The 14,498-nt window shown below is 43.5% G+C and overlaps 1 protein-coding gene across 1 annotated transcript in view; it reads left to right on the top strand.

Annotated features, from left to right (window-relative positions):
- The window catches only part of SERGEF (secretion regulating guanine nucleotide exchange factor), a 235,063-nt gene that overhangs the window by 119,057 nt on the left and 101,508 nt on the right, over window positions 1-14,498 (top strand).

Genomic DNA, 14,498 nt, shown 5'->3' with positions numbered 1-14,498 from the left:
TTTCCTCATCTGTAAAAGGAGCATAGTAACAGTAACTTACTATATAGGATTTTTGGAGGAGTAAGTGAGTTAATTTAGGTAAAGTGCTCAGAATATTACCTGCTGCAGATTAAGCACTGCAAGGGTTTGTTGTGTCTTATTCATCTCAGCTTATAGTGTCTGGCACAGAGTGTTTGATAAGGTGTTTATTGAATGAATGACTGACTGAATGAATGAATGCTGCCATAATCTTGAAGTGCAATTTTTTTCCCCTAGGTTTTATCCAAATATTTCTGCTTTTTTAAGGTCCAGCTTCAGTTCTGCATTTCTTCTCCACTCCTCTGAGTCCACAAGGCCCTCCTGGCCTTCCTCCTTTCTCCCCTCCCTGCTGTTTTATGTTAGTGTTTTTGTCACTGAAAGCCAGGTTTCTTTGTTTAAGCAGCCTCGTGTGTGTGTGTGTGTGTGTGTGTGTGTGTGTGTGTGTGTGTGTTTATCATGTCTCCATCTCCACTGGATGTTTCCTGAGAGCCTGTGTCATTTCTAATTTTTTTTCTCTATTTCCCCTTTGCCAATGCTGGGCATACAGTATATGCTCTGTAAGAGTGGAATGAATAAATGAATAGTATATGATTTGCAAGGTATTATGAAGGCTTCATACAATGAGACAAATTTCCACCAGCTCATTATTAAAACAAACCCAAAACTTACAAAATTTATCCCCAAAGGGAAAATTTCCAAGTATGTGTAGGTGGCAAGTGGTCCCAATTCTGACCTTCTGATCTCACCTTTCCTTTTGGGTCTTGAGGGGGCTGTAGGCCTCCTTTAACACCTTGGCCCAAGCTCAGACACAGACCTTTCTCTGAGTCCCCTGAGCATAGCTGAGGCAGACTGCTGGCACTGTTCTGAAGACTTGTCTGGACCACAGTGAGGGAGCCATAGGGTACTCAGCAAAGGGGAGGAGAAGACCCTGGGTCTCTTGCCCCAGAGATTGGGTACAATTCCTCTGACTCTGGCCTGATCCTCTGTAGGATCTTGCTGCAGCCTCTTGCTTACATGGAGGGTCCAATCTGAAAACTAATTTGTTAGGAGCTCCTTCTTGGGCACCCTGACATTTTGTGTCTAAGACCAGAGAACTTGGTTTCTATTTCTCTTGACACACATTTCGTTTTTCCAATTTGAGAGACACACTCAAGATGACCACTATTTACGCGACACTCTTGACACTCCATTTCTTATAGATGTAGTTCCATCTTGTCCTCTGTGCAAATCTAATAATATAATGATACCTTAGCCATATCATCAATAAGACATACATACTGTGACAGTTACTCAAACAAAATAGCACATTATTCTGTGCCATCCCTGCTGGGCCCTGATCTAGCTTACAAGTTGATCATTACTAGTGCAATTCCTTTGGATTAAGCATTGCCTTTTCCAGCAGCATCTCCTGCTGGGGATGGTAACATCAGGTCCCTCATATCTTGGAGCACATTCATTTATCAACATGCATTCCTCCCCTTTACAAGAAATCTGGAACAATTTATAAGCACTCGATGCCTCGGGACAGAAGAGACACAGCTTCTGGTCAACATTCATAATAATAGGCTCTGATTACATTATTCTTTTCATTTACAAAGTGTAGCATGCCTCATATGTTTCTTTAAACAGTTCTATGAAATGGGTGTTGTGTTCCCATTTTTACCAATGAAGAATCTAAGTTTCCTAGAGAAAAAGCTTGGCTTGTCCAAGGCCATGGAGCTGGTAAGTGGTGGAGTGCCTGTTTCCAAACCCTGTTCCCTTTCCATTGTACTTCCTGGCCCCTCCTCCCAGTATCTTCTCTTTGATCTGCCTAGGGTTTTTCTGGCTTTAACCCCAGGTTTTTATCTGATTCCAAGATAAACTATTTATTACTTTCTCTGCTGCATCCATACCTTTTTAGTCTTGGGAGAGTTCCCTAGATTCCAGCAGGAAGTTTACTCCCCTCAGACCCTGAGATTCTGTTGTGACTTCCCATGCTGACTGCGGAACTCCATCTATTCCCCCTCGCTAGAGCTCCCACTGGTCTCTGCCTTTATTTTTCCCACTGTCAAGTTTATCTGTGGTCTGAACCTTAGACCCTGCTTTGTCCCTTGTCTTTTTTCTTTCGATCTGTCCCATAGTTCTTACGGTTCTTCCTGTGAGTCTTGCTTCTTTGATAGACTAAGGCTCGCCCTCCTATCAGGTAGGCTTAATTTCCCACATTTGTTTGTTTGTTTTTAAATTTTTTTTAACGTTTATTTATTTTTGAGACAGAGACAGAGCATGAACGGGGGAGGGGCAGAGAGAGAGGGAGACACAGAATCGGAAGCAGTCTCCAGGCTCTGAGCCATCCATCAGCCCAGAGCCCGACGCGGGGCTCGAACTCACGGACCGTGAGATCGTGACCTGAGCCGAAGTCGGACACCTAACCGACTGAGCCACCCAGGCGCCCCTGTTTGTTTGTTTGTTTTACTCATTCATTTATTCATCGGCTATTTTCTGAGTACCTATGTCAAGCACTGTTACTTAGACATGGGGAGGGAAAGGGGCATGTTTCTAAGATGTTAAAGCATGGTTGAGAAGACTAAAGAATCAGGACCCTTTTATAATTCACTATGGTAATGGTTATGAAGGCACAAACAAAAGATGTTTGTGGGAACATAGGAGGAGGCACATGTAATCCAGATTTGGGGGGTCAGAGAAGTCTTCTTGGAAGAGATCATGTCTGCACTGTGTCCAAGGAATAAGTTCAAGTTGGCTTAGAGTGCGTCGTGGTGGTGGTGGTCATGGTGGTGGTAGTGGATTGAGCTGTAGGGAGGCCAGAATGAGCTATGTATGTGCAGACCCAAAGCTGTACGTTTAGGGGACTGCAAACATTTTAGCCTACCTGGAATGGAGATTGTAGGGATGGTGAGGGGTGAGACAGAATAAGTAATCTGGAATCAGACTGTGCAGGGCTCTTATTTTATTCTGAAGGTGATGAGGGGTCATGGAAAGATCTTAAGTAGAGGAGAGACTTGTTTAGAATAGTGTTTGAGAAAGATCACTATAGTGCCAGGGTGAAGGGTAGATTGCCGAGAGACACAGATAAGAGGTGAGTCAGAAGACTCGGGCATTGATTGAAGCCCGAATTGAGAACTTGAACTAAGGTATGACAGTGATAAAGGAGAAAAGTAAATGGTTGCAGACTATAAGGCAAGTGGAATTTCTAGGGCTGGTAGCTGATCAGCTGTCCATACAGTTAACAGGACGCATACTGTTTTGCTTCACCCTTATGTTTGTCTCTCTTGTCTTCTCCTACATGCAGTCCCTTTTTACTGTCAGAAGAGAGACCTGATGTCTGATTCTTGGTTGGCTCTGTTTACCCATCCTTCTTCCCACGCACCATTCCCCCTACAAGGCCCTTCTCCTTTTGGCTAACCATCCCATTGTCATTGCCTGATCAATGTCCAGGGCATTCTTTCCATTTACATTTGGAAATCTGAGTGGCACCGCAAGCTAACTAAGAGGTGTCACTCAAGTTTCCATCTAGGGAACCTCCACTTCCCCTCTGCCTGGATAGTGCCATCATCTTTTCAGAGTGGTTACCTCGAGAGGAGTGACATAAAAGGTGACCTTCTTTGCTGAGTTACCTCTAAAGGAGGAAGAGGCAAGTATCTCCCTTGCAGTTTTAGAATAGAAGATCTTTAAATCCAGTGGGAAAGAGCATGTAACTAATTCCCAAGAAGAGAAGAGGAAGCCTGATGTGAGGAGATTGAAATGCTCCAGGTTGGTGACACTTGGCACTGTCCTCTCCATGGTAGTGCTGACCAGTTTAATCTTTTATGGGACAGAATAGAACACTAGCATTGGAAGGGACCTTAGAATTCATCCAAATCGTCCTCCTCATTGTGCAGATGAAGACTTTGAAGTCTCTAGGGGTGGTATGGTTTGCCCAAGGTCACAATTAGCTATGGCAGAACTGGGACCAAATCAAGGCCCTCTAGTTCAGTTCTTGTTTCACTAGTCCCATGAAAGTACTTTTTTTTTTTTTTTGTCCTAAGTTTGACAGTTTGACAGACTGGAGAATAAAGAACAGGCTCTTTTAATGATAGTATAATTTGATAGTCCCCCTTTTCCCAGGAGAAGGGAAGTAGCTTATCCAAAGTCACAGGGTGAGTGAAGGATAGAGGGGTCTCCAGACTTGTAGACTATTGTTCTTTCTAGCACAGTCCAAGGTCTCACTCAGGGCCCAAGACTGGGACAGCTTGGCTCCAGTGACACTGAGCAGAATCATTCTTCAAATGCACCACAACCACAGTCAATTTCATAAGTTCAGAAAGACAATTTCTTTCTTTTTCCTTTTTTCCCTGTTTTTTTTTTCTTATTTGATAAAAGTGTATGGCTGTGGAAATTACGTCAGTTTAATTAGGCTGCTTGACACAGTACTTTTCCACTGAATTTACTAGGAACTGGGAATTTGTTGTAGCAAACTGCACTGCAGGCTGCAGTATCTGATTGGCATGCCAGGAGCATCACTAGCGAACAGCTAAATAGAGATTGGGGAGAAAACTGGGTCAGGAAACAGGCCTCCTGTACCTGCAGCGGCTGTGCAAGGCGGCGCAGAGGCGGCAGGTGGCCACAGCATGGCACTGTCTCCCAGACGCTGAGCCACTGATCACCCTGCCCACCCCCCCAAGCTCTGCACTGCAGCCCCCCCCCGCCTTTCCTTTGCAGGTGATTGTTCCCGTAGCCATGTTACCTTCTATTTCTCTACAGACTGTAAAGCTTTTATACCTGACAGCTCAGGAATGTCATTTTCTCAGTAAAAAAGTCAAAGATTGGTTCAGATGGAATCTTAAACCACCAGAATTCCAAATCATGGAGCAAGTTTCTTGGCTCTCCAGAGCAAGGTTTGTCAGGGGGCTGGAACTGGGTTTGAGAGTTCCATACACTGATGAGGAAAGGGTTACAATGTTCCCATTTGTTTCTTTCCAGTTTCTCCCTCCTGCCCTCACTCTCCAATTATATGACATTAGTCTCTGAAAGTCTCAGTGCTGAGCACGAAGACAAATCGGGGGCTTCTAGAGGGAAGAGTAAGTGATTATATTAGAAGAGTCAGGGGGAGCTTCTTGAAGGCAGTGGCATTTGAGCTAGGCTTTGAGCAATGAATTGGGTCAAGATACGAATAAATGAGGGGAGGACTCTGGTGGCGACTGCTTTGTGGAGGCTAGAGACCTCCCCCGTCATCTGGGGCTAGAATCTGCACATTGGAGCTGACTGGAACCTGTTCATCTAAGCTCCTTGTTTTATAGATGGGCAAGTGAAGGCATAGAGAACAAGAGACTGGAACAGAGGCCAGCCCAATGCTATTATAACCATACTATCTATGCCCAGTTATGTACTTGTCCTCATTTTGAATGGGACTCTCAGAACATCTACTTCCTCCTTTGGGATTTCACTTCTGTCATCTCCTTTCTGATTCGTTTCATGTGAACTCAGAGATGCCCAGTGGTCTCCACCTATAAATTACCACTTGGGAGGGAACCTGGGTCCTGCTGGCACTGGATTCCTAGGTCACCCAGATCCCTGCTAGACAGTCATATCCCTTCCTACCTCAGGCCAACCCACATTAAGCCAGGACTGGTTTTTCAGTAGGGCTGGTGCCTCCCCAAGAATGCTTGGTAGGAGTGGGTCTTGCCTCAGAGCGGGGGCTCGAATGCTCACAGACAGAAAAGCTGAGTGTAGCAGGAATCCAGGCCATTGTACTTTTATGTTATTTTGTGAGAAAATTGGGCTTATTTTGACTGAAAATTGTTTTCAATGAAGTACACTTAAATTTACTGAAATTTGCTTTAAAGACAACTTTTGTTAGACCATTTAAATTCTGTACAGCATCTCTTTCCCTTTTGGGGAGAAATCAGAGGGTGGGAATAAAACAGTCTCCCTAGTAATTTTCCCTGAATCTTTTGGATGGTCTCAATTCAATATGAGGAATTCTGTCTTCAGACCAAGAACTGATGTTACAATTGAAATGCAGAAATGTATACCCATTTTCTGATAGACATACCAAAGTTTGCTAATCAGATGAACCATTTGTGCAGGATCTTTCAAAGCCAACTTGAAAGCCAACATGATTTGGAAGATAGTTGACCATTGAAATGTCAAGTAGTCTCTGGCTTGAGCTAAGTGGAGTGAACAGAAGAACATGCTCAGCAGACATCAGACATTCTGGCTGTGAAATCAAGCTTTGATGGCCCTAGAAGTCAGGTGGCCAGAACAGATCCAGACCTCCTCAAAGCAGAGGTTCCCTTATTTTATTTTACTTTATTTTATCTTATTTTATTTTGGGTTAGAGCATGTGGTTTTAGATGCCTTTAAATAATTTCCCTGGTCTTGGAAGGTATATTCTTCTGTAAATTAGTAGGCCTTGCATCTAGTTGGCATTTGCTGAAAGAGAGAAAGGGGAGAAGGGAAAGGAGGAAAGGAAAGGTGAAATACTTCTCGGTGCTTAGGCAGGTTTCTACCCAGAGGCTGACACATTCATAGAAATTTCCATATATTCTCATTTTGAGGTCATACTAGGACTTGTCCCCAGAGTGAGCATCATCTGAACAGTTCATAGAAGTGGTTGGAATAGACAGAGAAAAGCTGGAGAGAGATTATAATTTGAAGTTTGTCAAGGGTCACCTATCTTCCTTGCGGAGTTACATAAAGGGAGGCAAAAGGCAGGGCTTCAGTTACAGTGGATGCCCGGGCATGATGGAAGCTCTCTGGATGGATAGCCTTTCCTGAACTTGTCCACCCCTGCCCATAGCCTCCTTGGTCAAGGGTGCTTAAGAATGGTCTTTAGTCTTCAACCATTCATGTTGGCCATTGCCAAGGGCAGCTTGGAGAACCCATACTCTGTTCCCTGAGGACCGCCCCCTCCCTGCTGCCCTGGTTCAGGCTGTGGCCCATACTCTCATTTCCAGCACTGGAAATGCTTTTCTGTTTCTTGGAGCCCTCATTAGCCCTCCCTAGGGAAGAAAGTATATGAGACACAAAACCGGGAAAGGGTCTAAAGCAGTGGACTTCTTACATTTTCTCCTCTTCCCTCTGCTTTGCTACTCTCTCAGCCCTTGAACACTTCCCCGAATGTATTTCCCTGGCCCTAGACACCCGCCTCCCTATTCTGATCATAGAGCAGATGTGGGCCGACTCCTGTGGTGCTGTGTGGTCATGCCTTCAAGGCCCGTAAGGCTGAGGTGAAGGAGGGGCTGTAGTGCTCACTGCTGATGGCTGTTGTCTGGTCCTTTATGATCGTCCATGGGACCTGGAGACTCCCTTTTCCTTCTCTCTCCATGACTGTCCTTTTGCCTACTTTGGTGGCTTCCTGGTTCTGATGCAGGTTAGGAAGATCACGCAGCTTCAGTGTACCTGAAATTCATTCCTTCCTTTCATATCCATCCATCCAGTTATCAAATCCTAGGATTCCACCCCTGCACTTTCCCACATGTCCATCCCCATCTACTCATTTCTGTTGTCACCTGAATGACTGCAGATAAGTTTCTCTACCCAAAGCTCTGCTCTGGAAATGTCTGCCCTGGTTGTAGTTTCCACAGTGCCAGCTTGCACTGCTTGCTGCCCAGGCCCCTCATCATTTACTTTTTGCATCTCAGGCTTTTCTATTAAATGTTCATTAAACGTTCTACGATCCATCCAGAGCAACCTTGTCAGAACAGAGAGCAAAAAAGCAAATATCTATCTTCTTTCTTGTCATTTCTCTCAGATGAATGAATTAAATATTTTTATTGCCTTGAAGATTAATTATCTTCTGTCCCTGGGCCAGCTTTAATATTCTAGCTGTATCTTCTTGTGACAGGGACCTGGCAATTGGAATTTCTGCCCTCACTCTAAATTTGTGCTTTTGCCAGATTTCTCCACATCTCCACACCATGCAGGCTTCTGCAGTGAGTCGCTGTCCAGGGGTTCTGAGAGAGTGATGTCTGACTTGCAGGATTTAGCTTAAGTACTAGATCGGAGATCTCAGCACTGCAAGACTTCCTGAAATATTCTGGTTCTTTCTGGCACGTGAGATACCGTTATTACACTTAAGAAATAAAATACCCAAGACCCAGAGTGTTCAAGTGACTAACCCAAGGTCACCCAGCTCATAAATTTTGGACCCTAATGCCAGACTGGATTTTAGGCTATAAGTGCACTTTATCGTGTCCATATAAGCCTTTATTTTATTTGGATAAAGTACCAACTCTCTGAATTTCTTTTGCAGGTAAGACAACTTGAGACCTGTTTTCTCAGTACTATGCCTTGTCAGTGTAGAGAAAGGCAGCCTAGAAGAAGTGACTTCCTCCCAAGCAGGTGATGTCTAGTGGGTAGGCAGACCTCCCTGTTTCTTGCTCCTCAGAGAACTCCTGGAGTCAGTGTGTGGGACACTTGGTCCTACATGATTCTTGTTCAGTGAATCCTTGTAGGCCCTCATGTACAAAAGGAGGTTTTTGTTTGTTTCTAAAGTGGTTTCTCAGTCCCTCAGGACCACCATGTGCTGACTCCTCATCTCTGCTTGTGTTCCACCTCAGGCTAAAAAAATTAACTTGTGTTCTTCCTGCATGTACTGCTCTCCCCAGGTTCTCCCCCTCCCAGCCCATCCCTCAGTTTTCCAGGCATTCCTCTGTCCTCCTCATTACCTAGGCTTGGAGCCCTCTGGGACTCAGCTTGATAGGTGTTCTCCAGTCATTTAGTCAGCACTCACCAACCCTGTCATTTTTTTCCTTGGGCCTGCCTTGGAAATCCAACCATTCCTGTGTGCTCCCTTGTGTCTGTCACCAGCCACAGCCAGGTGTTTGTGCCCTCTTCCTCAGACCACTACAGCAGCCTCTTAGTGATCTCCTGGTCGTTAGTCCTTCATCCGTCATGCAGACTGGTAGAGTCTTAAGTATTGACCCACTTTTGAGTTTAAAACTCCCTTGAAACTACCAAGCCAAGACATTCCAGTTCCTTCATAATCTACCCTTCCATCCCCAGTATGAGTTATTCATACCAGTCACACTGGGCTACTCATGTCTCCTACATATTTGGTGATTCTTTGCTCATTTGTTCCTTCCTTCCTTCTCTCCCTCCTTCGATGAGAAAATATAATAACCTTTCTTTGCAAACTATAAAGCGTGCAAGCTTTTATTTATTCAACAAGTACGCTGCTAATGTGAAAGGGAAAAAAGGAGCTTTGGATTTAGCGACTACCTATAGTGTGCCAATAATTTGCATATATTATCTTATCTAATCCTTTGATTTTCCTGTGAGTTGGGTTGAGTTATGTTCATATTACAGATGTGGAAATGTAGGTCCCGAGGAGAAAGCACGTGCCCTTCTGCTAAGCTGTGGACTTGGTGCTAGAGGTGGAGTGGTTGGTAGGAGCTGAAAATCTCTAGGCTGGCAGGAGGGATTGAGCAAATACATAAACACCTGTCATGGAAGAAAGTGTTGTTGTCCTAAGATCTGTAGATACAATGCTATAGAAATCCTGAGGATGGTGAAATTTCTTCTAGCTAGGAGATAGGGAAGACTTCATGGGGAAAGTAGATTTTCACTGAGTGCGAAGGATAGGCAGTAATTTGACCAAAAGAGGTGGGATGCCAGGACAGGAAAGGAGGGACTACCATAGATAGAAGCACAGAGAGGGAAATGCCCTTGGTGTCATAAGAGATCATCAGTGAATGGTCCACTTTGGCTGGAACACAGAGACCTTGGTTGGGAGTGGGGGGAACGTAGCAGGCTATAAGGCTACAAAAGAGAGCTATAGCCCGTTCCCACGTGGACTTAAATGTCTGGTGAGAAGACTCCAGGTTTGCTCTATAGGCACAGGGAAGACATGGGTAGGTTTTGAACAGGGAAGTTGCTACGCAAAGCTGAGGTTTAGAAAGGTTACCTTGGGCACCCAATGTATTGGAGAGAAGGGAAGCAACAGAGAAAGGAAATAATTAGAAGCTATTATAATTTTCCAGTACAGATATTCTGAGGGTCTGAAATAACATGGTGGCAATGGGGATGGAGATGAGGGGCAACATGAGAGCAGAACCAGGGAGACAGGATTATAGAAATCGGTGGTTGGTAGGACCGATGAGTGAGATGGGGATTCCTAGGTGATTCCGAGGGAACTGTGAGGATGATGGCAGCAGCAACTAACAGAAAGAGGAAGGCCAGGAGGGAAAACAGATGTAGGGTTGGGAGGGATGGGGGGTGGTAGGTGGTGTGTTCCGTTTTGTTCAGGTGTGATTTTAGGTGCACGTGAATTGCCTGTTTTTGCCTCTGTGCTGAGTGCTCTTCACCACGATTGCCACCATTCCTGATCCCCTCTGTCCTTCTTCTTTTTCAAGAGAACTTTTTGCTGCCTTTTATGGTCCAATTGAATGAAGCCCTCAAGGGGACCTTATCTTTGAATTTCTGATGCACTGTCGATGCCTCTCAGTATTTCCCGAGTCCAGTCTCCCCAGTGTGTGCCCCACACACATAACTATACACGGAAAGGTGGGATGAGCATCTGGTGGTTACAGCTGACATAATGACAATGGTAGTTTGTGTTTGTTTGAACGTTTATAATTGGTGAAGCACTTAGGATGGTCAGAAGCACGTTGCATTTCCCTGCCAGACTGCCCCAGGTAGGGTCACTGAACCACTGACTCAATAAGCTGAAAAGGTTATTAGGGAATAAATGTTAGGTTTTGCTTTACTAATAAATGCAGTTGAAGACATTAGCACATAGCATATGGGAGAGTTAGGATGATTTGTAGCTGCATAAAGAGGTAGACTCTGTTAGAAAGAATGGTCAAGTCTGAAAATATATTTCAAATGATATCAATGCTAAGATTGATGTTCTCTGGGTATTAAGAATAAAGACTCTTAGCATTGTACCTGGCACACAGCACTCAGTAAATGTTTGATTATATTACTACTGATGGAAAATTTGAAATTGTAGAAGGGAAAAAAAGCCATTGTTTAAGATGGGACCAACATTTTGATTAGTATGGAAATAAATGCAGTGCTTTTAAAGTGCCCTGTAGAAGTTTAAAGTTGTTGTTAGTTGATGAATATAAAAGTGTCTGTTTGCTCATAACATTATCATAGCTGACACTCTTAGAAAGGATCAAACTCAAAAAATTTTGGAAGAGTTGGTTTTCTCTTCTAAGTTTTTTTTTTCTTTAACGGAAGATAAAAGAGGTCTGGGGAAAAAAGATTGCTCCCCCACTTAAACAATTTCCCACTTACCCTCTTGTTTCTCTGGGCCATCGGATCTCCAAATGGAGAAAGGGGCAAGTGAACTAGCATATAAGTGTCTACTTTCTCCAAGATACTAAATATAGGTAATTGAATTCAATCCTCATGATAGTCGTGTGAGGTTATTGCTTTAATTCCAGCTATGCAGATGAGGAAATTGAGGCTTACACAATCTTAGTAATTTGGCCAAGTTCACAAAACTAACAGGCAATAGGACCCGAAGTGAAGCCCGCTTTCACCCAGACTTTTGCAGCAGCCCCCTGACAGCCTGTGATGGAGAGTCTTGGTGTTGCATGTGGCAGAGGACGGCAGCTTATGGTTACAGCTTCACACTAGAGCTGCTAGAACAAGTAATTCATTCAAAAATATTTGACCTCTGTTTTGCCTGAAGGCAGGGCCGGATTCCTGAGTTCCTCAGTCACCATTGCTGTCTGCTACTTATTTAAAAGTGTTAAATTATTTGGAATACTCAAGTCTCTCAGGATGGCCCTTCTATCAATGGGATGTATTGTTCCAAGGAACCGGACAAGAGAAATCTGTGTGGCATAGCTTTTTGAAAACTTGATTACTCCCCTTCAGACTGTGTGTTCTAAGGTTTCAAACTGTTTTTTTTTAATAGAACTTTTACTCACATTAGGAGCTAATGGGGACATCTGTCATGTTAGAGTGGCAGAGAAAGAAATGAATGTGCAGTGATATGTTTTGTGAGTGGGCCTCCTCAGCTCCGGTGCTGGACTGAGGGTTCAGGTGAAGCAGAAAAGTCAGACAGGAAGCAGCTGGCACCAGTCAACCCACTGACCCCAACCTCGGCTTTTTTTTTTCACTATAAATTAGACTTGTCTATCTGCTCTATCACTATGAATTGGATTTGTTTTTCCTGGAGTCATACTAATGGAATCATATAGTATGTATTCTTTTGTGTCTGGTTTCTTTCATTCAACAGTGTTTCTGAGATTCATCCATGTTATATGTACCAGTAGATTGTTTCTTTTTTATTGAATAGTATTCCATTGTATGATGTACTGCAGCGTGTTTATCCATTTACCCATTGCATTAGTTTTCTCTTGCTGCGTAACAAATTACCACAAACTTAGTGGCTTCAAATAGCATCTCTTTATTAGTTCATAGTTCTATAAGTCGAAGTCTGGGTGGGCTAAGCTAGGTTTTCTGCTTAGGATTTCACAAAGCCAACATCAACTTATCAGCTGGGCTGGATTCTTATGCAGAGACTCTAAGAAGAATCTGCTTCTAAACTCATATAGCTTGTTGGCAGATTTCAGTTCCTGTGGTTAGAGGACTAAGGGCCGTTTCCTTGCTGGTTGTTGACTGGAGGCTGCTCTCAGCAATTAGTTGCTGCTTCCCAGTCCTTGCATACAGCCCCTCTATCTTCAAAGCCAGTTACAGTGCCTCCAGCCCTTTTTGGGCTCCAAATCTTGCTGGATTCTTCTGCCATCAGCTGGAAAAAACTCTGTTTCTAAAGGGTCTGCATGATTAAATTTGACCCACCTGGAGATAGCCCTTCCATTATTTTGGTAGACTTTCATTTATAGAATGGCCTTTCTGATACGAAGCTGTATTTTGACATTTTAAGTATTTCTATCCATTGATCCTCATTCTGCAATCTCATTCTGCAACCTGATTCCCTTTCTCCCTGTGCTGTGGCCCTTGTACTATCCAAGTTTTCTCTTCTCCAGGTTGAAAACACTCCCTTTTCCTCTTTATTTCTTACATGACATGTCGCAGCAGAACAGTAAGTGTGCTTTCTTGGAATCACACGTGTGATTGGATTGAAATTTGGCTATGCCACCTACTAAGTATGATGTTGGACCAGTTAATATCTCTGAACCTTGATTTCCTTATCTATGCATGCTTAATGGAATTACTTCACAGATTACATGGGCTAATGCATGCAAAGCTCTTAAGCACCTTCCCTGTCACATTATAGACACCCAGTATATGTTAGCCAATATTATTCCGTCCATATTGTTACCCTTTCCCCAATTTGTTCTCTTTCTTCTGGATGTGATCTATTTTGTCAGTGACTCTGCCTGAATCGTACAAGTGCCTTTAAGAGGTTTATAGTCCTTTACTCAGTAATTCCACTTTAGAAAATTTATGCCAAGGAAATAATCAGAGATGTAGGCAACGATTTTTGTTCCAGAATGTTCATTGCAACACAATTTATAATGACAAAATATTGAAAGCGATCTAAGTATCCAACAGTAGGAAAAAAATGAAATTAGGGTACATGTCTATGATGCTACCAAGCCATAAAATCTCAATTTCAATGTAAGTAATGACATAGGAAGCATTATGTTAAATACAAAAGTCATGATAGAAAACCAAATATATAGCATGACCCCGACTGTGTTTCTGAAATTATATATATTTTATTCACACACAAATATTGGTAGGGAAAAGAGTGGAAGGAAATACACCACATGTTCGTAGGTGGTGGGATTATAGGTGTTTTAAAATTTTCCTCATTATGTTTTTTTTTTGCCATAACTGTGTATTACTTTTATAAACTGAAAAAATATGAATAAACTTTATTTAAAAATTATTTTGTGTGTGTTGTCCACCACAGAACCTCATAATCCATAACTTTGTCTTGAACCAAAAAAGATGCAGAGTCACGTCGTAGATCAAGAAGTTACCTCTGATGGTCACTTAGCTGGGAGCCGGAGTGAAGGCAGTGGGAGTCTAGCAAGCTGCCCCTGGGGACAGGCCAGCAGCGCTCATTAGACTGCTGCCTTGTGGGGCTTCACTGGCAGGCTGGGTCACGTGGCACCAGTTGCTGGAGATGCAGTCGTTATTGTTAGTACTGTGCTCATTGTTACGCTGCATGTACTTGTTATAAGCTTTGATCGCTCTGTCACATCTTATTTGCATTCTTGACTTTTTAATCCCAGAAAGAACACAGCTTTAGGATACGGGCCTCTAGGTTTTGTTTTGTTTTATTCTAACCAAAAAAGCAAAAGCGATCCGTTATGTGAGGAGCTCCACCTGGCCTCTTGGTCAGGGACCACGTTCAGGTGCTCTGACCCCATGCCTGGCAATGGACCAGCCAAGCTCTGCTGTGTCGCTGCAGTAAAGATGACAATTCCTGGACCTTGTATACAAATGGCTCAGGGTCAGCCTGTCGGCTTGTGTTATACTGTTACTATTATTGGGGATAGGATCAAGATAGGAGGGGCTGTGCCCTCTCCCTCCACACAGTAGGGGTTCACTTTGTTACTGTTTCCATCCTG

The sequence above is a fragment of the Panthera leo genome, chromosome D1 (genome assembly GCF_018350215.1).
Source record: "Panthera leo isolate Ple1 chromosome D1, P.leo_Ple1_pat1.1, whole genome shotgun sequence".
In the NCBI taxonomy this organism is placed as follows: Eukaryota; Metazoa; Chordata; class Mammalia; order Carnivora; family Felidae; genus Panthera; species Panthera leo.
The sequence above is the reverse complement of the archived record's forward strand: the minus strand, read 5'-3'. Positions and strand labels throughout refer to the sequence as shown.